This window comes from Canis lupus, chromosome 8 (genome assembly GCF_011100685.1).
Source record: "Canis lupus familiaris isolate Mischka breed German Shepherd chromosome 8, alternate assembly UU_Cfam_GSD_1.0, whole genome shotgun sequence".
Taxonomy (NCBI): Eukaryota; Metazoa; Chordata; class Mammalia; order Carnivora; family Canidae; genus Canis; species Canis lupus.
Window position 1 is genome coordinate 40,559,776 of NC_049229.1, and position 24,084 is coordinate 40,583,859.

Genomic DNA, 24,084 nt, shown 5'->3' on the forward strand with positions numbered 1-24,084 from the left:
TTAGGATTCCCTGAAAGTAGCTCTCTATTTTGGCAGCATTACCTTGGTCTGTATATGCAAGCTCATAGAAATGAAAAAGAACGAAGCTCCTCACTTAGTAAGCAGCCGACCATTTTTTTTTTCCTGGAGGTCGCTGAGTCCTACACAGGGTCATACTGACAGAGGGGTGGACAGGGTGGGACACAGTAAATTTTACGATCTGTAATAACAGTCCAAATGACGCAGCAGAGATAAAAGCGCTAATCAAATTTCATGCTTCAAGGCATGAGCTGATTACTGTCAGGCAGAGAGGGGATTTATTCCCAGTGGTTCTGACAGGTACAGGGGGCCAGATGCAGTCTATGAGACTTCAGACACTACTGACCACTTCCAAAAAGGAGAACCCATGAGTCAGACAGCCTGATGCCCACTGGCTGGGTTTCTGTGGTTTTGCAGATTAGAGACAGAAGGATGCCATAAGAGATACTTCACAAGCAAAAGATTTGCCGAGGAAAAAATGACAGAAGGAACTGCAATGTGGACTATAACTGGGGAAGCCCTAGAGAATTTGTGTATCAGGTTCTGGTCCAACCTAGAAAGAAAGGAGAATCCTGATGATCTCTTCAATTTGGTGTCTTCTGTAAGAATCAGTTTCATCCTGTGTGCAATCAGGGTAATAATAGTACTACCTCTTGAGGTGGTTGTGAAGATGAAAGTGGACAAGACTGGATTATGGGACAGAATTACAAGTAGTACCCCAAACTTATTAAGCTGACAACCTGGGAGACATCAGAGCACAGGCCCTTGGCTGTGATAAGCTTAAGAGCTCTGTGTAGTTAAGATCTTTGGCTCTGGATCAGAAGCATACAGAGAGACTAAATCTAAAATGTTTTTGGTAAAGCCAAAGAAACCATAAACCTAGAAGTTGTTCAACCCTTAAGGCAATTCTCAGGCCCCAGAACTTGCACCAACAGAAAGTAGGCTGCCAACACTGCCAGACTTCCAAAACCTTTGTACTCATGTAGAGTATGGTCATGGAGGACAACCAACTAGAAAGATCCTTCCAGGAGCAGGCCTTGGCATTGAGAGGTAACCCAACCACTGGGATAACAGTCATAATTTTATTCTGCCACAGAACTTCTGCAGCTCTGAGGAACCTCTTGGCTGGAAATGAAAAGAAACTGAGCTTTACCTTCAAGTGTATCCTTCTAGTCCACTCCAGGATGCTGGGTCTCAAGCCAGTCCCCCTGCAGGTAGGTTAGTCTCTCTTTCCTCTTCTTAACTCCTTCTACTCTTTCTTCAGATCTTAGATAAAATCAGTCCTCCTCTACCCAGTCTTCTTTAACCAGCCATGTCATAAAACTTTCCTTCTTTCAGAATTACTTATAAATCTTTTTACTAAGCATCAGTACTATGCATGGCAATAATCTATCCTAAATAAAACAAATATAAGGTAATATATTTCAGAGGGGAGAGCTCTGGCTTTGAACATGGGCCCTGGTTCCACCTCTATTTAGTGAGTGAGCTGTGGAAAGTTCCTTACCTTCTCTGACTCAGGGTGCTCATCTGTTAAATGCAGATGATCATAGTGTTTGTAGGGTAATTTCAAAGTGTAAAATGATAGATGTAAATCACCTGGCATGCAGTAGGCAATTAGTACTTGTATCACTTACTTGAATTAATTAATATAATTATTATTTGTATCATTTACTTTTTCATGTGTTCCAGTTTTACATATTTAACTAAAATTTAAGCTACTTAAGAATAGAGTTGAGCCTTGCAGCTTTCATATTCTTCATAGATTGATGCCCACAAATAGGGTCATAAAATATTCTACTAAGGACTAAAGTAACTTTTGAGGTAAGGTCATTTTCTTCCCCATGGTGTTTCCAAAATAGTAGCCTACAGAGATATTGCCTAAGTTTATGTCCATAGCAAATGCAGGGTCCTTTTTCTAATAGTTCTGAAAGCAGACAATAAGTGGAGCAACTGGAGATTCCAGCTGAGGATCTGGACCCAAACATCCAGAGAGTCCATGTGGCAAGATTAAAAATGTAGCAAAAATAGAAATACGGAATAGAAATCTTACTATTTCCCAATGGAAATGAGAGGAGAGTGGGTGAAAGATCCCAAAAAGGAATCTGGACAATAGGCTCAAGAATCAGAGGCCCATAAAAAGGACTTTAAAACAGAATCAGGTCTTCTGACTCAGGTTCCAAGTTTTTCTATGTTACATATAGTGTCAGGCATTAATTCCGGTCTGATACCAGGTTTAGTAGGAACCAGGAGGAACCTGACTGAGATGTGTTCCCAAAGCTCCCTCCAGGCAGATAATGACAGACATTCTCTCTTTAAAACTAAACAAGAAAAAAAAATTTTTTTCAAACAATATAGTCTAATTTATTTTTGATCTTCTCCAAGAGTGACTGTGTTCTCTTTATATATTCCTTAAAAAGGCAGAGAAAAGTATTGAGCTTCCAAAATATAAACATAGAAGAAAGTGGGTGGTGTCTAGAAATCCAGGCAAATTGATCATTCTGCATTTGCATCCCCCTCCCAAAAAAAAAAAATATATACCACCTCCCATTCACCATCAACTTTCATGTGATTCTTGGGTCATTCCCTTCTTGCTCTCAATGGTTTGATGATCTTCCTTGGAAGACTTCCATGTGTACCAGGGGGAAACATGCCTTTCCAGGCCAAGTCTGGCTCTCCCATGTCTGGGGTGGCCTCCCTGATTTACCATTGGAGCTCCTTCCATTTCCCCTCCTCAACTTCTTCCTCTGCCATCAGGCATTGCACCACCATCAGCCTTGGAAAAGCTTCATAACTCAGGATGACAATATAGAGACCATTAAGCCTACATACATCAGCAAAACTGCCTCACTGCTGTCTGTGCTGCAGGTTATAAAGATATGTCACAACACACACAGGGCCCTCGAGCACTGGACTTGATGGGTTGTGCTCAGAAGACCACTTCTAAGACCAAAGCTGTTTCTCACTCAAGGACTCTGTCAACAGAAGGCTCCAAATGCTGCACAGTAATGCTGATGGCGATAGCTCCAGGGTATTACCCAGGCATGGCCCATTGCTCAGATCTCAAAACTGGCGATCAGATCAAAATATACACTCATTCATACACATACATTGAAACATGAATATCGATTCCTCTTACTCCTGACTGGCGGAAACCCACAGCCTACAGTGTAAGAATTCACTCACTAGATTAATGAATGAAACAATCAGGGTGGTAGAAAGTCAAGATCCCCAAACAAGCCTATTAACCCCCCAAATTTCCATAACTTAGAAAAATGTCTGGAGTTTCACAGAGATTTTTCCTAGTGCCCATAAAATATGAGCTCTATTGAAACTACCAAATTTCAATGGCCCTGGGCCTAGAAGCTGCCTTCTGAGACTCCTCAGCTTCCTCTTCTCAGCCCTGTATCCCAACTTTGACCTCTAGGCAGATTAGCAAAAGTTGATGGGTGACAGTGTCAAAACTCTAGTGATAATTTAAAAGGAAGTGACAAAGTTGAGAGCACACATATCAAAATTCACAAATGTGTGTGACATTTACCAAGAAATCTGTTTTCTGTGATGTTATGACCAGAGGCAACAAGATGGTACAATCTTGTCTCTTGTCCCTCTCTAGGGGCTCCATGATGACATCTTACTTGTGAAATGTTATATAGCTCATACAAACTGAACTTCAAGATTTTAATTTAATATACATTGGCATTTATTTAGAATTAGGGCTCTCAGGGCACCTGGGTGGCTCAATCCATTAAGCGTCTACCTTCAGCTCTAGTCATGATTCCAGGGTCCTAGAATTGAGCCCCACATTAGGCTCAGTGAGGAGCCTGCTTCTCCCTCTCCGTCTGCCTGACACTCTGCCTACCTGTGCTCTCTCTCTCTGTGTCAAATAAATAAATAAAATCTTTAAAAAATAAAATAGAATTAGGGCTCTCCTTCTTTTTTCATATCAGATTCCTACTGGTTTAAACTTCTTATGGCACTGTCTATCCAAATCAACACTGTCCAATGCAATTTCTGCAATGATGGAAGTGTTTTGTCCAAAATAAAGCCATACGTGGCTATTAAGCACCTGAGTATAAATACTCCAATTATGACCAATTTCCAGTTATCAATCAGAAGTTCCTGAACATACAGTCAGGGATGGATATGCAAAATCAACTTCACGGGGAAGTGTTAGCCAGCTCCAGTACACCACGGGGTAGACCACCAGTGAGCCAGGGGCTGCTGGGAAGTGGCTTACCTAGGGAATGGAAGGTATTCCCCACAGTGCAAGACTTGTGTGTGAGAGGTCCCCAGTGATGGCTGTGTCTGCAGAACCCAGGAGGAAGAATAAGTTTGACTACTTTCCCTACAGAGAGGAAAATTCACCCAGTCAAGGCAGAGCTTGCCTTTCCTCCTACATCTGTTTCCTCCTCTCTGCCCCTTCACCTTTCAGGATATAAAACAACTGTTTGGGATGCCTGGGTGGCCCAGTGGTTAAGTGCCTACCTTCGGCTCAGGGCGTGATCCTGCGGTCCCAAGATCGAGTCCCACATCGGGCTCCCTGTGTGGAGCCTGCTTCTCCCTTTGCCTGTGTCTCTGCCTCTCTCTCTTTCTCTGTGTCTCTCATGAATAAATAAATAAAATATTTTTAAAAAAATATTAAAACAGCAGTTTGGGAGTCTGTGAGCTTGCATTTAAAGCTGAATGATATCTCTTGGCCCTAAAGAGATTGCCTTATTTCATTGCCATCAAAATCCATCCTGATGACCAGGGGAGAGTTTCATAACTTTCACATCAAAGTCAATGACTGTCCCTCATGAGAACCCCCTCCTTCATTCAATGTCTTTGCATGAAATTTCTCCTTCCAGATCTCCTATGGTGAAACAAATGAGGGAAAGGAGAATGTAGGCATCTTCCTGCTATGACATGAGACAAACATGAATACATATCCACTCTTTTCCTCCAGTCATAGATGCTTACTCTAGACACTTTTCCTTGTTTGCCAGCTAGGTGCGTTTAGGACATGCATGGTGTCTGCTCTAAACCCTGTGCAGAAGCCAATCATCAAGTTGAGGGCTCAGAAAGAATAACAAGATTTGCTAGTATTTGGTGAGCACCCAAAGGTGCCAATCGGAGAGAATGGCACGATATGGTCTGAAAAACAGCCTTTTTTTCTCCCTATCTGAAGGACAGAGAAAATGGAAGGTGTCACACAGAATGTTGCTGCCTCGTCTTTCATGTTCATTGCAGGAGCCACTCTGGACCCTCTACCTTCTCCCTCTAGTTTCCTGATGTTAAGCAGAAGCTCAAATGATTCTTTACCCTTTCTGAGTCTTGGAACTATTTAAGAATTGTCCAAGTCCTGGCATCCCCAGAATAATGCATATTTTCTGAAGTGTTCCTATAATTTTAAGGGGGCTTTCAGACAACATTTACACTCACTTAGAATCAGTGGGCCCAGATTCTGGGGATTTGAGGCTCAGAAGCTCTGTTTGAAAGCAGGCCCTCTGAGAGCACCAATCTGAATGATCCCCCACCCCCAACTCCTTCTCACTTTCCCCAGCTGGTTGGGCTTCAGCATAAGATTGCTTGCCAGTTTAACTGCCACCATGAACTGTTCAGCAGTGGTTTCCTGGGTCTAGAGGAAACAGCCAAATTCCTTTAAGCAAATCATGTCTTTGTTATTGATTTTCTCCACTTGAGGTTTGAGTATCCCTGATTAAATCATAAACTGCTGCATCAGTCATCTACTGCTTCAGTTTCTTGAACCAAACTTCAATTTCTTTGGGGTGTTTCAACTCAAATGCAGCAAGGTCTGGATCTATATACATCATTCTTTCACTCATTTTAAAAACTAAAACTTGTTGAGTATATTTTAAGAGCCAGGCACTATTCTAGACATGGGATATAGCAATGAACAAAACAGATCTTAATTTATCCTCTTCCAAAATGGCAATTCTAGCCATTGTTACTTTCAAAACAATGGTAATAATTATTATAACAACTACACAAGTCACAGGCTCTGTTCTAAATATTTTATATATGTCACTTCATTATTTCTTAGAAAATTTGGTAAGGTAGATATTATCATTACCTCTATTTTACAGATGTAAAAACCAAATCAAAATTTACCTAATTTGCCTAAGCTAAGGAGAGGTAAAAACAAGTTAGTCAGTTTGCCTAACTAACTTAAATTCAAATCCCTGGTTGTGGTTACAAAACGAAGTTAGATCATGCAGCATCACTGAAATGTGAACAGATGTCTCACAAAAATTCAGTCTGGCAATGTTCATATATATAAGTAGACCTGGGGGTTATCTGTGGTTGCCAAGAGGATTGAAGTCAGCATGAATATAATCAGAGGGTACTGACAACTTTGTTAACTAGAGATGGCTTGGCAATCCTAGAAAAAAGTAGGATGTGTGTGGCTGGGAATATAGGGCTAAAGATTAGTAGAGTTGAGTAGGCAGCCAAAGGACAAACAAGCCAAAAGTTATTTTTAAAAAGCTATTTAAAAAAAAAAACGTGATGGACAGAAGCGATGATCATAATTCTAAGGGAGTAACTGGAAAAAGTACAGAAGTACTAAAAGGACATACTAGTCTGAAGGAAATATTTTTAAGTAGCAGTTTCCTATATCCATGGCTTCTAAAGATCCCAGTTACTGCTAACAGACATTCAAATGAAATTTGAGGCTGGGAATATATGAGAGCAGTGGTCCCTATGCAGGGTGAGTTTATATTTTGCAGTGTCTGATGGTTATACAATTTGGATGTCCATAAAAAAAACTGCTAAATAGCAAATTAGGTCCAGAGCCTTGGAAGGGACCCTAAAGCTTCAGCTACATTAGCTTCACGGCAAATCCATCTCTGCCCAGATAAATAACAGAAAAGTACTTCCTTAGAGTTAGGATCGCAGTAACTAAGAGAAGATTAGCAGCCCAATTTGGAGAATTTTGTGACCAGAGAACTATATTACTTGAAAGTGATTTGATAAGAAGATGCAAGATAATAGTGGAGGTGGTATGAAGGGAGGCTTTTGGCAACCCAAACCACTGAAAGAGACATCCATTATAAATTTGAATGAGATAACAATTTTTGCCTATCGATTTGCCAACTTAAAAAAAATCATACTGTTAAGTCAGGCTCTAGCTAACACATATAGCACCCATGCATAATTTACAAAAAGACACCCACATAGGCAGAGAAGGTGAAAAGACAAGTCCCCTTTGATCATGCAGGGCCCCTGTAGGTGAACGGTATAACAAGCGGTGGAATTTGGGGGCAAGGTAAAAAGCATTCTTTTTACTATATGGTGCCCCACTTGCAGGGTGCCAGGCTGGGCAAGGGAAATGCAAACTGGATTTCAGCACTAACTCATCTTGTCAGTGGGGCATCTTTGTGCAGTGTTCCAACTGCACAACCGAACGTGGCCACACTGTATCTAGAAATGTAGTAATTTTAATAATATGCCTAAAGGGACAAAAATGTGTACTTCTCTGGTTCAGGAATGTCCACTTCTTGGAATTTATCTTAAGAAAATTATCAGTGAAAAGGACAAAGATTTGTGTAAAATAAAACATGTAGATGTAGTATTTGTATAGCAAAAATTAAAAACAGCAACCTGTATATCTAATAAATAGAAACCTGGTTAATTAACTAGTGATTCCACTTTACAAAAGAACGCTAACCATCCATTAAATGACTTTTCAAATATTCATGACATAATTCTAAATTAAAAAGCAAGGAAGGAGGGGCGCCTGGGTGGCTCAGTCAGTTAGGCATCTGCCTTCAGCTCAGATCATGATCCCAGGGTCCTGGGATGGGGACCTGTCCCCACCTTCGGGCCCCCTGCTCAGCAGGAAGTCTGCTTCTCCCTGTCCTCCTCCCCCTCCCCCACTCATGTTTTCTCTATAGAGCTCTCTCTAGTAAATAAATAAAATCTTTTAAAAAAAGCAAGAAAGGAAAGTATGCAGATTAAAAAATATATATGTCTCTTTAAAAGACTAGAAAGTTTTCCAAACATTAAAAGTACTTATCTATGGGTAGTGGGATTGCATGTGATTTTTACTTTCTTCTTCATGTTTTCCCATAGTAAAAAACTTTTCTATTTTGTGAATGTCATCATAACCCTTGCTGCAAACACACATTTTTAAATAGTATCCAGATTTGCAGGGCAGAGACAAAGTGGGAGCGGGGAATAAATGTCTCCCTGACCTCATGAGTGTATTGTCTGCACCTCATTGATTTCCACTTCTCATTTAGTCCTTGCCCTTGGTTGCCTGGCTGCACTTGGCTTCATTGCTCCCTCTGACTTACAGCGATGGGGGGTTATTGAAGGAACAAGGTGTCTCCCTATGACTGTCGCCACCTTTCAAAGACCTAGGAGTGTCTCTGTGTGCTTGAGCACTATGACACAACAGCTTTGGGTCACTAAAGACACTTTCTCAGAAGCCATCACAGGAGGTGAAGGTAATATGAACCAAGCAAGAGCAGCTAATTGACTTAGCTATTTATTTCCAGATTTATAGGACACCACTGCTGAGTAATTAAACTTACTGAGCTATTTCCACAAGATATTAACTTTATGTAATCCTCACTAAACATAAATTGAGAGCTGGGTTTGAGTTTTGTTTTGCTGTTTTTCATTTTGGAATCAGTAAAGATTATTCAATTAGGATGTGTTTCTTTTACAAATGGTCTTTGTGGCTGAAGCATGATGAATACCATGCAGTTTTGATGATAATAATAAAACTCTCCTGTAAAGTTCCAACTGGAGATGTGCTTTCTCACTTTTTGCAGGTTAGTTGTTCTCTAAACTTCATTCCAGAACCACCTTTAATGCAAGGCAGATTTTCTTCCCAGGGTTAAAGACGGACAGGGTTAGGCAGTGTATGTTTAGTTACTTGGAGCCCAGACACACCTGGCACCCTGTGGATCACATCAGCACATTGTGGGTAGCAAGGGGAAAGGGCTTCAGGATTAATAATCATGGTTAAGTGGTGACATAGAGTGGCCAGAAAGAATAGCTCAACACCCTAGTCCCCCAAATCTCTGAGGATTGAAGGGAAAAGCCCCAGTAGGGCTGCATGGCTTAGGCCAGCCTCCTCTCTGCAAAACAACTCTTACCTCAGGATTCCCCAGCAAACATTTATTGAGTGCTAGATGTTGATGCACATAACATCCCTAGTGAGCAAGTAATCAGCACTACTTCCGATGAGCACTTATCAGCCACTGGAGCAGAAGGTACATCCAGGTACAAAAGACCGGCAAGCAGGCTCCTGCCTCAGCTCCTGGCTCAGTAGGAACCAGATCTCTTTCCTTGGTCCATTCCCTTTCACAACTCCCAGTGCCTCCCAGGCTCCTCTCATTCAATCCTTAATACCACTGGCTACACTTCCGAGTCACCTGGGACACTTGTAAAAAACTGCAGATACTCGAGCCCTGTGTTATCTTTTGCTATATAGCAAATGACCCCACACTTAGTGGCTTAAAAATCATAAATATATTATCTCACAGTTTCTGTAGGTCTGAAATCTGGACCATCTTAGCCAAGTGGTTCTGGTTTAGCATCTCTCATGATACCCCAATTGAGGTGTCAGCTGGGGCTACAGTCACCTGGGGCTTAGCTGGGGAAGGAGAACATACTTCCAAATTCAGTCACATGACCATTGGCCCAAGGCCCTCACCTGTGGGCCTTCCATGTGGCTACTCATAACATGACACTTTGGCTTTCCCCAATTCAAGTGATCTGAGAGAGCCAGAAGGCAATGCCACTGTGTCTTTTCTGACCTGGTCTGCAAGTCACTTACTTTCATTAGAAGAAAGTCACAAAGTCCTGCCCACCTGCTATAGGAGGGAATTCCCAGGGGAAGGATCACTGTGGGCAATCCTGGAGGCTGGCCTCCACAAGCCCCAATCCCAAAGATTTCAGCTCAACTGGTTTGCTACTCAAGCATCTTTTTTTATCTTTTATTTTCTCTTAACTCTCTAGGTAACTCCAGTGTGCCACCAAGGTCAAAAACCACAGTCTATAAGTCGCCCCTAAATTATCTCCTCTCTGGCCCAACGTGGTCCATTTAATCCCTTCCCTCAGCATGTCCTTAATTGACTCATCACCTCCTGCTGCTAAATTCTCTCAGATACCTAAGCAGTCAGGCCAGAAGCAAGGCCCTTCAGAATGCAGATAGCAGTAGCAGAGAAGTCGAAGCCCAGATAAGCAAACAGTACCCAAAACTAACATGATATAAACGCTGGAAGGCCCTGGAGCTCCTGGAGCAAGCAGTTAGGGAAGGAGCCAGGCTAAGTCACAAAGGGGGAATGTTGAGGGCGCTGTGCATGTGTGGCTAGCAGGCCAGGAGACAGTGACACTGACCAGAGCAAAGAGGCCCCCCGCCCAAAGCCAAAGCAGTCTGCTGGCTCAGGCCTGGCTGCCTTACCATTGTTTACCCTCATGAAGGCCGGTTCCAAAACTCCTCCTTAAAATGCCCCAGGTGATGCCAGCCAAAAGCCGCCTGGAGCGTGAATTCCGAGGAGAGCAGACAGTCCCAGCTTCCTGGCAGAGGCAGTTCCCCTAACACAAGCTGCCCTCAAGCCCTCTCCCAGTAAGCAAGCTTTCCTGGCTCATTATCACATCGGCATTGCCATCCACAGATGAAAGTTGCCGACAACAAAAATAAACATGAAATGATTATGACATACACATCAGTGGGTGGCGAGGTGTCCATCATCACAGATGGCTTATTCATCTTTGTGTAATGAAACCCAAATTGTAACTGTCTACATTTCCAGCCTGCGCTCCCTCTGCTCACTAAAGAGGTAGCTGGCTTGGTCTGATCAATTGCTGCCTGCGCTGGCCCTGCGTCCTGTGGCCTTCTGCAGCACAGAACCGAGGTAGCGGGAGGAAGGGAAGGACCGGAGGGATGAGAGCCAGGGCCTGGGGAGGGCTAAGCATGGATGGCTCTGAAGAGAGATGGCGGGTATTTGCAGCCTGCAAGGGAAATGGATGGAAGAGAAAAGGGTTGTAAAAAAGAGAAATGTTTCTCAGGATGAGTCCCTTTAAAATATCCCAAGAATAGCAATTAAAAAAAAAAAAAACAGTTATTCGGAAATTTCTTTTTAGTTGATGGACTATGTTTTTTGATCATGATCATGTTTTGAGACTGGACCATCAGGGCCCCTGCTCAAACGAGGTTACACTGGTATCCACATTAGAGTCAACAAAGAGGCGGAAAGGCATGGAGAGTTCATGGCACTCCCACTTGGCACCATGACTGACAGGAGGTCACATCATACAAACTGTATCCTGTGAACAGTGGGGAGCCAGTGAAGAATTACAAAGGAGTCACGGGATTGGATCAGGGCATGCAGGGGCAGGGAGGCAGGCCCTCTCATTAGTAGGTATTAATCCAGGTGAGAGATGATAAAGGCCCGTGCTAAGACTGTAGCAGGGGTGAAAAAGGAAGGACTAGATATGAGGAACACTTAGGTGATAAAATCGGTAGGATTTAGTGCTTTGCTAGATCTTTGATGGGACAGGAAGCCACAGGTACTCTGAAGAAGGAGTCAAGGCTGACCCTAAGGGTCCAGCTTTGGTGTCTGGGGTGAGAGATCATGACAGACTTCACAAGACACAGGAGTTCAGAAGGGGAGCAAGCACTGAACTCTGGTTATAGGCGAGATCAATGGGAAAGCACCTGCCACATGCAGTGACAAGGCATTATCCTTATGGCTCTTATTACTAGTACTTTTCAGCTTTTACAATAGGAATCTCTCAAACCTTATGGAGATGTAATATTTATTTAACTTATTTTTTTTCAATTTCTAGCTTCTGCTATTCTAGGTACTATGGACACCCACATCACCCACAGCTCCCAGACATAATCCTGAAACTCCTTTGTTTGAAATTCTTCACTGGCTCCCCACTGTTCACAGGATACAGTTCAAAGGCATAAAAGGTTATTTATGATATCTACTTCCCTGGGGAACCTGGGTGGCTCAGTCTGTTGGGCAACTGCCTATGGCTCAGGTCATGATCTCAGAGTCTTGGGATTGAGTCCTGTGTTGGGCTCCCTGTTCAGCAGAGTCTGCTTCTCCCTCTCCCTCTGCCCCTCCCCCTGCTCATGCTTTCTCTTTCTCTCAAATAAATAAATAAAATATTTTTTAAAAATGATGTCTACCTCCCCATGCTCTGATGGTGCCTACGTGGAGTGCCATGAACTCTCCATGCCTTTTCACAACTGTGCATTTACTCAGGCTCTTCCCTCCACTGGATTGCCATTCTATCCCTACAACCTGTACCCATCTAGCCCCCATCTGGAGGGCAACTACTATGTCTGTACTGCATCGGTTCAATTATCACCCATCCTAGATACAATTAATTCCCTCTTTATTTTCCCCACTGAGCCCCAGAGGTAATTTCATCCCAGTGTTTATAACCTTGATGTACCTAGTATTTTGAATGTCTGCTTCACTCAATGAAGTTGAAAGCTTCTTAAGGGCAGGATCCTATCCTGATAGTAAGTAATAACTATAGTTTTATTGTTATTAATATTGTTCATGACCATGTTAAGCATCTAGTATGTGACAGAGCCAATGCTCCTTCCAACACCATGCTGCCTTTTTCTTTTCTTTTCTTTTTTTTTTTTTTTTTTAAGATTTTATTTGTTTGTTTGAAAGAGAGCATGCACAGAGGGAGAGGGAGAGGGAGAAGCAGACTGTCTGCTGAGCAGGGAGCCCGACACAGGACTTGATCCCAGGACCACGAGATCACAACCTGAGCCAAAAACAGATGTTTAACCAACTGAGCCATCAAAGCACCCCTGCCTTTTTCTTTTTGTCATTTATATTGCCAAGACCTGGCAGAGTCTAGCATATAGTGAGCACTTAGTAAACATTTTTAAACAAATGAATAGGTATCTATTTGTTGAAAAAAAAGCAACAGGAAGTTTGAGTTTGACTCTTGTTACTTATCTTCTCAGGCACTTATGAGGCCTGTAAGCTGATATCCTATTTCTGAGCCCCAAAAGTAGGCTTTTAGGAATAAATGAAGCAAATGTAACAAAATTTTTAATATACATATACATGCTTGTTTTTATATGAAAGTTTCTAGGGTAATAACAGATGATTGGGGAATTACTTTCCACGGTATTTCAATGAGCAGAAGAAAATACAAATGTGAATAGGAATTTTTAATCAGCTATACTCCATTGTATAAGACACACCAACCTAGTCATTGTTTTTTCATTTTTTTGTGTGTGTGATTTGATCTCTGAAGTTTCGAGCATTGTTTTAAGTTTTTCATGGTACAATATCTTGATAATTATTATATTATCATTTATTATCATATGATTTATGGGCATAAGAAGCTTCGTTTTATTATTTTCTCTACTTTTGAGTCTGTTTGAAAGCTATCATTAAAAAAGATAAGTTTTTTTTTTTTAACGCAGCATTATATTAGGATCTCTCCTTAGTAGACTCAACAATAACATCACAGAAGTTCCCTGTTCCTCCACTAAGCCCTCCCTTTTCCTAATGAGCAAGGAAACCACTCTCAGAGAGGTCGCTCTGGTGAGTGAGTGCTAGATCAACTATGGCACATTAAGTATTTTATCTGGTGAAATCACTCCCCAACATGTGCAATGAATTCACCTGATCTGATTTGCCTGGATGATGTATGCAGCAGTGATTCAGGCCGAAACAGTCACCTGGAAAGGCAATTCTTCTTCAGGGGACAGCCCAGGGAATGTGAGATGTGGTCAGTGACAGACATAATGACAGCAAGATTTATCAGTTGGGGACAGAGCTAGTGAGGTTCTTCAGCTTCAGGACAAGCTCCAGACTAAGCAGCAAAACTGCTCAAATTCTGCAGCCTGGAGCAAATGAGAATTTTCCTTCATCTCCGAAAAACCTCAGCCAGACCTTTGAGTCCAGGAAAGTTGCAGCTTGAAACCCAGCAAGCCATTAACCCCTCCTGAGGGCAGGAGCTGTCATGAGAAGAGCAGATGTGCAAATAACTTTGATAAAGCCTCAAACTTTCCAGATCCTCAAGGGAGCAAAACTGGATTCAGATGATTTTGTTAAGTTCTTGATGAGAGGTAGAAAATGAACACAGAAATAAAAACAAGTTTTAGAGTCAGAGATGTTGATACCTAAAAGGCACTCCCAATTTGTAAACTTCTTACTATTTAAGCAGCCTGAATTTCCACTGTCTTAGGTAAAAGATGGTGAAAATATCACAGAAATAATATATATAAAGAACAAGCATGATGCCAGAACATAGTTAGTTCTTAATAAATGACAGGATATATTGTCCTAGAAGATTTTTTTTAAGATTTTATTTTATTTACTCATGAGAGATACAGAGCAAGCGAGCGGCAGAGGGAGAAGCAGGCTCCACGCAGGGAGCCCAACGTGGGACTCTATCCCGGGTCTCCAGGATCAGGCCCTGGGCTGCAGGCGGCGCTAAACCACTGTGCCACCGGGCTGCCCCGTCCTAGAAGATTTTTGACTGAGTTTGCAAGGTTCCAAGAGGCAAACAAGAAAGAAAATAAGTGTTGGTTTTATAGATTAGAAAGAAAACACTGAGGAAAACAAGAAAATCATAAATTATGTAAAGACAGGTGAAGAAGAGATGAGAGAAAATAACAGGCAGCAAGGAATAGCAGAAAACAGAGATAGTTATTTCTCTTAACAATCTCAGTTTTTCAGGACTGGCTTCTTCTGGTTTTACAAGACATTAAATTATTAAAATTGAGCTAAAGTTTCCTGAACATTCAAAATCTCACTGTGATGGTTTGGAAGCTTTTAGCACTGACACATGCGATCCCCACAGAGATGCACAAGTGCTAGGACAGTGTTGGCCTGAATGCATCTCAATGCTCATTGCCCATAAAAAGAAGCAGAACAGACAGGGTTGCTAAACCTAGCCATTAAGTTACACTTCCTCCATTTCCCCAACCTCTGTAAAAACTTTACAATTCATTAATTTTGTGGGATTTTAGGATCCCAAGTCTGTAATTCTTGGTTAGTGCTGTCCCATATGCTCAGGCAGAGAAGATGAGCATATGTGGTTCCCAGCCACACATCAGTGTGGGCTCTGGGCTCAGACCTAGAGATGCAGCTTCAACTCGGATGGTTAACATCGGCCTGATTTATGGTCCCTTGATTTATGAAGAGAGCTGGTAAAAGCTGTTGGGGAGCATTTTGATGTCACTTGTGTTCATTTTCAGTAATAAATTGTAATGGTGTTGCAAGAACAAATGTAACAGACAGCCAGAATCTATTATGGTATAAGGCCAGCATCATCCTGGGAGAATCACAATTTATATGGGATGCAAAAAGCTACCTTCAAGTATCATTTGGGGCATGTTTTTAAATACACAAAAATTAGGAATACAGGCATTGGGTTCCCATATCCACATTCATTGGGCCACAGGATTGTCTAACCATCAGGTTGTATATGACATGGAGTAGGAGAGACATGTGTCATAACTAGACCCAAAAGGTCATTCAGCCATCTGCAGTGTGGAATTGTCAACCCTAATGGTCCGATTATACTTTGTGTTCGTACTTTGACATTTTACATGGCTTATGCATTATCTCCTAACTTGTTAAATAGTGTTAGAGCAACTTACATCTCTCCTCTTCTCTCTTTGCCCTAGGTCTTTCCTAGTTCAGGAACCCTCACTTCTTTTTACTCCAAAGCTTCACACAATTCTCTCTGGCATCAGTTACTTCCTAGCTAGTCTCTCTACAACTGATGACCAAATGAATCTTTTTAGAGCTCCACTCTATTCATATCATATTTATTCTATTCATATTCTAATCACATCATTTTTTTGGTGCTCAAAAACCATCAGTGGACTTTCACATCTTTTAAAACACAGTCATGACACATTTCATAACTAATGGGCTCTGTGGACCTGGTCTTCATGGGGACCTTCCCCAGCATCCCAGTGTAGTCAATTTTTGTCTTCCTCTTTTGACATTAAACTCTCTGACAGCAGAGATAATGCCAGAATACAGTAGGTGCTCATTAAATATTTGCTGAATGACTAAATGAATGATTTCACTCACACACAGTGGTTGGCAATATGAACTACTAAAAATTCTTCTGGAAAATAATCAGTAAATATCAATATTCATTAAAATATTCATAATTTTTTACCTTAAAATAATATTTCTGAGAACATGTTCTAAGGCAACCATTCAATGGGGAAACGATGTCTACAAAGTATTGCTTATAATAATGAAATGTCAGAATGAATTTAAAGCAATAATAAAAGAATGTTAAGTAAATTAAGGTAAATCCATTCAAGTGAATATTAAAAAGTCAATAAAAATTATTACGAAGACGTGTTAGTGACATGGAACATGCTATGTTCTATTTCTTTTTGAAAAGTATTGAAAATTAAAACAATCTAGATCTACTCACCTCGCAAAGATGGTAAAAAAAAAACAACTTAGACATAAAAATGGTGGTATTATAAAAAAACATTTTCTTTTATTTGCATTTCAGTTAGTGTTATTGAGTAGGCAAAAAAGTCATCTTCCTGCCTAATAAATGAGCACTTCCATTGCTCCCTATCCTATAGAATAAAATCCAGGCCAAGCCTACCATTCCAGATATTGACTGATTGATTGATTGATTGATTTAGAATAGTCTTTTCTAAATCTATATTTCTAGGCTTATTTCTTTTATTATTTTTGGTAGTGAGCTATAATACATACAAAAAGAACTGAAATTGAAATTGTGTAGCTTAGTAATTTCCCACACAGTGAAGCCCCGTGTGATTACCACCTAGATTAAAGAGATGACATTCAGAAGTCCCTCCTAATCCCCATGCTTACCACCTCCATAAAAGAAACTATTATTTTGACTTTTATTGTAATCATTCCATTTGGTTTTTTATAGTTTTATCACATATACATTTTCCCTGAATATCATATTACAATTTGTTTTGAACTAACTTAAATGGTATCATATATTTAACATTTTCAGCTTCTTTTCATTCAGTATTATATTGTTTATTCATGTTGCTATGTGTGGCTATATTTTGTTCATTTTCTTGAATGTCTAGCATTCCATCAAATGAATACACAGTATTCATTTATCCATTCTAAGGTTGGTGAATATTAGAGTTCTTTTAAATTTGAGGCACTATGAATAATGCTTGTACACAGTTCTTGGTACTCAAATGTGTATATTTCTGCTGGATATATACATAAAAGTGGAATTGCTGGATCATAAGGTATGTGTATTTTTAATATAAGTATGTAATGTTCAATTTTCTAAACTGCCAATTTCCATTCCTACCAGCAATGTATAAGAATTTGGAGTGCTCAGGCACCTGGGTAGCTTAGTGGTTGAGCATCTGCCTTTGGCTCAGGTCATGATCCCAGAGTCCTGGGATCGAGTCCCATATCGGGCTCCCTGCAGGGAACCTGCTTCTCCCTCTACCTATGTCTCTGCCTCTCTCTGTGTCTCTCACAAATAAATAAATAAAATAAATAAAATCCTTAAAAATAAAAAAGAATTTGGATTGCTCCATATCCTTCCTAAAACTTAATATTAGCAGTTTTAGGTTTTAGCCTTTTTGAGTTAGTATGAAGTGTTATCCCATTGTGGTTTTAATTTACATTTCCCATAGCTAATTAAACTTTTTATATGTTTATTATTTATTCAAACATTCTCTTTTATAAAATGCCTATTCACATCACTTGTCCATTTTTCCATTCTGTTTGTCTAGTATTTTCTTGTGGTCCTGTGGAAGTTATTTATACATTCTGGCTACAAGTTCCTTGCTATATGTGCTGCAAATATTTTCATCCACCAGCTTGCTTGCCCTTTAACTCTCTTAGTGACATTTTTGATGAGCAGAGATTTTAATTCCAATGAAGGCCAATTTGTCACTTTTCTTTTATGATTATATGTTTTGGTCCTGTTTTGAGAGCTTTTTCCCATCTAGAGGTCCTATATTACCTTATAGAAGTTTTATTTTTGGCTACTAATGTTAAGGTCTACAATCTACAACCTGAAATTGATTTGGAGGTAGGGTTTGTGTTTGGACTGTTTCTTTTCTATTGCCCCATTTTGCTCTTTTCCATCACTCCCAGTTCCCATTTTGCACAACCTTGTCTCTCCTTCTCTTAACCTGCTCTCACCTTCCTCCCCTACTCTGCCTTCCTTCTCTATCACTAGCTGCCTATCCAGCAAGAACTGGTTTATATGCAATCCCAACTCCATTGCCCAGTCCCCAGAATTAATTTCTATGCTCACTATCTCTCCCCACCACATAATCCCAAAGCATGTTTTCAGTATCTCCTATTTATCACTTAACACATTTGTATACTGAAGACATATAAAAATGATGTATCATTAATACATCTAATCAAATTTACTAAACAGTAAGCCCCTAAGGAAAGTATCTATTTCATTTTTGAATTATCCATGAATAATAAGGACTTGATGTTTCCTACCAACTGAGAGCATAGAGCTTCAAACAACTTCGAGTTAATTAGAGAAAATAAAGGAATGTGATACTTCTTTCATCAGAGCTGTAGGTTAAAAAGCACACCACCTCAACTGTCTTTTTTGCCCTTAGAATGTTTTAAGCATTCACCAAAACCCAAAAGTTCTTCAACTGCAAGATTCAGCATTGCCAAAGGGATTCTTAGAACAGCAGAATTGGTAGAAGGTATCCAAACACTTAAGGGAGCCAATCTGGATTATTGAGGAGGCAAAGTGTCATTCATTTCTTTACATTTATTGAACAAGTATTTATTTACCATGTTCTAGGCACGTTTCTAGCTGCTGGATAGATAGTAGATAAAACAAAGTCCCAACCATAATGCAGCTGGCAATCTAGTGAAGAGAAATGGATGACAAACTAACAAAATATAGGCATTGATAAGTGCTATGATGAAAAGCAAGCGGGAAGAGGAATTAGAGGGGAGGGCCAAAGAGGGGGTCTCTGTTTAGATGGGGAAGCCAGTGACATAGATGACATGGCCAAATGGCTAAGTAGAAAGAACAGGCATGGCAGGCAGAATTTTGGTCCCCATGGACTGATCCCTGGTGTCCTTCTCATGACTATGTTACTATGTTGTGTAACACAGCAAAGGGACTAAGGAAGGCTACCAATTAGTTGACCTTAAAATAGCAGATTATTGGGGATCCCCAGGTGGCTCAGCGGTTTAGCGCCGCCTTCAGCTCAGGGTGTGGTCCTGGAGACTCGGGATCGGGTCCCACGTTGGGCTCCCTGCATGGAGCCTGCTTCTCCCTCTGCCTGTGTCTCTGCCTCGGGGTGTGTGTGTGTGTGTGTGTGTGTGTGTGTGTGTGTGTGTGTGTCTTATGAATAAATAAATAAAATCTTTAAAAAAAAAATAGATTATCCAGGAATATGAAGGTCAGTCTAACGTCATCACCTGAGTCCTTCACAGCAAAAAGCAGGAGCAGAAGAGAAAGTCGGACGATTCAAAGTAGGAGGAGTCAGCACATAGTGTCACTGGCTTGAAGTTGGACGGGCCACACAGAAGGACCGCGGGCTGCCTCTGGATGCTCAGAGGCAGAGGAATGGGGACCTTAGTCCCACAGCCACAAGCAGCTGAATTCTTTCACCAATCCAGTGAGCATGGAAGCAGATTCTTTCCCAGAACCTCCGGATAAGAGCCGAGCAACGAACACCTTGATTTCAACTTTGGGAGAGCCTGAGCAGAGAACCTGGCCTAACTTCTGACCTACAGAATGACTCCATGCCCAACTTCTGACCTACAGAAATGAGACATAATGAGTGGGTTTTTTTTTTCTAAGATTTTATTTATTTATTCATGAGAGACACACAGAGAGAGGCAGAGACACAGGCAGAGGGAGAAGCAGGCTCCGTGCAGGGAGCCCGAGGTGGGACTCGATCCCAGAACTCCAGGATCACGTCCTGAGCCAAAGGCAGACACTCAACCACTGAGCCACCCAGGCGTCCTGAGTGGGGTGGTTTTATGCTGCTAAATTTGTGGTGATTTGTTACGACTGCAGCAATAGAGAACTGTTAAAATGGGCCATCTACTCTCGGGGAACCACAGGTAGTGGCCCCAAGCTGGGGGGCACACTCAGCATACGCTAAGAACAGCGAGTCAGCCAGTGTGGTTGGAGCAGAGTGATGGAGACGGAGAGTGGTTGGAGATGAGGTCAAAGATACGGTGAGAGGTGGACCACGAAAGGCCTGAAGGCTTTTACGTTTTTACAGGAAGCTATTGGAGAATTTTGAGCAGGAGAATGATGTATTAAGATTTACAGTTTAAACGGATTTTAAAAAGATAACTCTTGCTGTCACATAAGTAATGCGCTACAGGAAGGCTCGTAGAGATGCAGGAACCATTAGGAATCTACTGTCCCAGTTGATGAGAGAGATCATTATGGCTGGGAGGTGAGAAGAAACTGAATACTAAATCTACTTGAAGATACACTGGCAGGACTAACCGGTGGCGTGGATGTGGAGCAAGAGAAGGTGAGATACGGGGATGTGAGCAGGTAGTCAGATGCACAGCTCTGGAGACGCATATCAGGAACTGACTGCGGACAGAAGTGATTTAAAGCCACGAGACTGGAGATTTCCTGGAGAATGAACATAATTAGGAAACAGCAGTGCTCTCTGAGGCAGGCCATACTTAGAAATCTGGAAGAGGTGGGGCAAGCACCCAAGGTGTGAGGAAAACCAGAAGGGTGGTGTCCTAGGAGCAGAAGGTTGTGAGAAGTAGGGGTGACCTGTATGACACACTGCCAGGAGGGAGGAGAGAAGGACGGGACTGAACCGCTGGATTTGCAGCAGTGAGGTCACTGGGGACCTTAACTGGGCTGGTTTTGTGGAGTAGTGAGGATAAAAGCCTGTTTGGGGCTATCTCAAGAGGAAATGGAAGAAGTAGGGAGAGTGTTTTGAAACCTTTTACTGTAAAGAGGAGCTGAGAAATGAGGCAGTAGCAGAAGAGAAATGCAAGGTCAAGAGAGGATAACTTTTCTCTATGCTGGGAGCTATTATAGCATGTGTTTGATGCTGATGAGAATGACCTAATGGAGAATAGGGATTCCTGCAGGAGTAAAATGCCATAATAGGATCCAGGCCCTGGGAGAGGAGGCAGAGAGATGAGTGCGGAGGTCAGCAGGTTGGAACCTGTTGAGAGGATGTGGATGTGTCCTATGGAAATAACAGTTACCACCAGGAACACGTACACAGCACCTGATGCTTACAGAGAGGTACTCCCTCATTGCCTCGGGGAGATCATTTTATTTCACAGGCAAAGACTACCGTATCCCAAAGAAGGTAAGCAACTTGCCTCTGGTCACCTGTTGACAGGGTCAGAGTCAGATGGCAGGTCTTTGAGACCAACTTCAGAGAGTGAACCATTCATGGAAGTTTTGATCAATTGATTTTCTGTCCAGGGGGTGACTCCTGCTTCAGGCAACTGGAGATTTCCTGGAGTAAGTCAGACCTCCATGGCGGAGAGAGCTGACAAAAATCAAGAAGAAAAAAGATCTTGTTTTGTGAACAGAAGAGGTAAGACCGCCTATATTAATTAGGCTAGAGGAATGTGAAAGAGATAGATAAAACAAGGAAGAAAAGCTAGAAAATTCTAGTATGGACGAGACTTTGTACCTAACAGTATCTATTTGTATACGGTTTGGGTCCAGAGAGCTCATCCATTGTAACAAAATCTCTTGGTCCTTGTGCTCCAAATGTCACCTGGATCAAGTTGCAATGATTCCACGGCCCCCACCTGGCTGAGTCTTGGTTACCATCACCATTTTCCTAGGGGATGCATGTGGATGCCACAGGGCAGTCTGTCCGCTTTGGAATTCCTGGCTTCTGCCTTGCTCTTTTTTAGGCTCCTGTCCCTGCCTGCTCATAGCTACAACCACACTGTGTCCCCCACCACAGCCACTACTGCCCATGTTCATCACAGGATGCCCTACTTGGATAAGGGACTGACTTCTCTGCTGGTCCTGGGGAGTGGGTTGGTGCAGGGTCCTGTGCAGAATCAGGGAGATTGTCTTACTGCCCAACATCGGCCACATTCTGTTTCTGGTGCCCTCGCAGTGCTGTGGGGCCCAGAGCCTCAGGGTTTCATAACCTTCTGTGAACTCCTGGCTTCACCCCTAGCCCATGTGTCACAAAGACAGCTTTTCCATTTTTGATCTCATTTCCCATTTCTGAGTCAAGCCCAGTTCAAAGGAATGAACAAGGAACAGATGCTAGACCTTTTTACCACCTCTCCTTTCCTTCTCATCACCAGCCCCCAACCCAAACCCCTCCTTTCTCACCATTGAAATCAAGGTTATCAACAGCCAGGGAGGCAGTGGGGGTGCTCCAGATAACTCTGAACCACACACCAGCCCCAACCTGCTTCTTCTGTCGTCTCCCTGGCTAACCAAGGGTGGCCTGGCTACAGGTGCCTGATCAGAGGGAGAGAATGGAAGGGGGAAGGAAGAGACGGTAGTGGTTGGTGAAGAACATCTCACCATTCTCTTCAAGCTCCTCCCATGAGAGGCCAGAGGTCTCCCTAGGTCTGTTTATGTAGAACCAGTGAACAAAGGAAAACAGGTCCCAACTGGGTTCTTTGGGAGAAACTTGCAAGGGAACAGAGTACTGATACTGACTTCCTTTTGCCTGTAAGGTCCTAACGGCAAGGGTTGTGCTTTTGTTTAACCTAGCAGAGTGCCCCATACAGACAGACAGAAGCACTCAAGTAAACCACATACAACTTGGGGCAAGAAATGTGTCTGATACTTCTGTTATTTCCACAGGGCTGTAGGAGAGCTCATTTCATCTTAAAAGCTCATCATACACCTACTGACAACTGGTCATTGAGAAGCAGCTCGGGTACCAGGCCAACAGTGCCAGAGTGGGAAACAGAGGAGCTGGCTGACAATTCTGGCTCTGCTCTGCGACCCTGAGCAAATCCCTCCGCCTCCCTGAGCCCCATTTTTCACATTTCTGAATAAAGAACACTGCCGGCATGTCACAGGACTGTGTGGGATTTCCGACTCCACCAGACTTGAAGCACTGGACAAAGGAAAGGCGTTCTTGCACGGCTCTCCCCTCTCTCCTGCCACCGGGCACAAAAGCACACTGTAGAAAACCTTGGGATCTATCTTCCCAGTAGACGGGACAGGTACTATCTCAAGGCTCTTAGTAGAACAACAGAGAGAGACAAGAGGAAGGCACTTCCATGCACACTGGAGGACAGGAGGGCACTCGGGAAGAAACCCAGGAGCCCAGAAGAAAACTCATCCACAAGTCTGGGGTCACTCGGCTCCTCTGCGGAAGCCAGAGTCAGGATTCAGTGGGCAGCAAGTGAGTGGCAACAAGAGGCTTTAAGGAGGCATTGGCAATTGGCAGTTTCTACTTTTCCTGCAATCAGATATGTTAGAAATAAAGCCTCATTTGGGGTCTCCCCAAAGTTAATGAGACTGAGCTGACAGTTCATTGACTTGCTTCGCAGAATTTATTTTATGAGTGTCTCTAATCCACACGGCTCCTCTTTGCTTTGGGACTCAACCAAGGGGAAACTCAAGAAATCCCACCGGCTTATTTATACTTACCATGTGGCTTCAGATGCAGTGTGCAGTCAATCAACATAATTATTATTCCATTCCAAGAAAGAAAACACTATGTTGGAGATGATTTTAATTCACATACATATTCACATGTATGTATATGTGATTGTAATTCACATACATATACACATGCATGCCAACACATACACTCACATTTGTGTGTGTGTGTTTTGTGTCTGTCTGTCCGCCTGTCTGAATGCTCAAATTATAGTGTGTAAATTTCCCACAGGTACTGGGCTTCCTATTCAATCTAGAATCCAGATGAATTTTACAGGGGACGTCTCTCCCCGGCTGAAGTCCAAATTTCTCCGTTGGCATAGGAGAGAAAGAGAAACATCTTGAATAACTGTTCTTTCCCAAGACGATGTCCTCAGACAAAAGCCAGACCTCAGAGGGAACATCTATGTCCACACTCAGGGAAAGGTGCCCTAGTACTGGGAAAGCCTTCTGCAAAGGATGTGCCCAAGTGGAAAGACAGGG

General features: G+C 42.2%; 1 long non-coding RNA gene across 1 annotated transcript; it reads left to right on the forward strand.

Annotated features, from left to right (window-relative positions):
• Positions 1-1,112: 1,112 nt before the first annotated feature.
• LOC111097079 lies at positions 1,113-23,326 on the forward strand. Its single transcript, XR_005363431.1, has 3 exons — positions 1,113-1,232; positions 21,430-21,544; positions 22,792-23,326. It is a non-coding gene; the product is annotated as an uncharacterized LOC111097079 (long non-coding RNA).
• Positions 23,327-24,084: the final 758 nt, after the last annotated feature.